Source organism: Pygoscelis adeliae, unplaced genomic scaffold, assembly GCF_000699105.1.
Source record: "Pygoscelis adeliae isolate BGI_AS28 unplaced genomic scaffold, ASM69910v1 Scaffold57, whole genome shotgun sequence".
Taxonomy (NCBI): domain Eukaryota; kingdom Metazoa; phylum Chordata; class Aves; order Sphenisciformes; family Spheniscidae; genus Pygoscelis; species Pygoscelis adeliae.
In genome coordinates, this window is record NW_008825615.1 from 1067113 (window position 1) to 1067753 (window position 641).

Sequence of the window (641 nt, forward strand, 5' to 3'; positions counted from 1 at the left end):
CAAAACGTGCTTACGTACCACGCAGAGATGCACATAAAGACGTGTTTATACAGAATAGATACGAGTGTGCGCGTGCAAAACATATATACATACATGCCTGCATATATACCAAACATATGTGTATAGAGGCGTAGAAATATATGTATATGCGTGCATAAACATCTGTGTGTGCATACAAACCATGTATGCGGATGTCTATGGCTATATGTCGGTATGCATAAATACACACACATACGTATGTATAAACACGCATCCATACCATACATAGGTGTATGTACCTAAAAATATACTCATACATACAATAGATATGTATATGAATAGGCAAAACGTGCATATGGCTGTGTATGTATATGCAAAACATATATACAGGGACATGTAAGACTGTATATATACACATAAACCTGTCTGTGTATACACAAAGCAAAGAAGTATATGTGTATACACACCTACATATATATCTGTATATATATGCATATGCAAAACATACACAGATATCTTCCAAAGGAGCTTATGAGGGTAGGAGGAGGCAGGAAGAGCAGCAGGCACAGCTTTATGATTTATTTCTTTGTGGATTCTCTGTTTTATTTACAGCTCCTCGGGCTCCAGCTGCCGGCGGTGGCGGGGCAGCCTGGCGGAGGCGG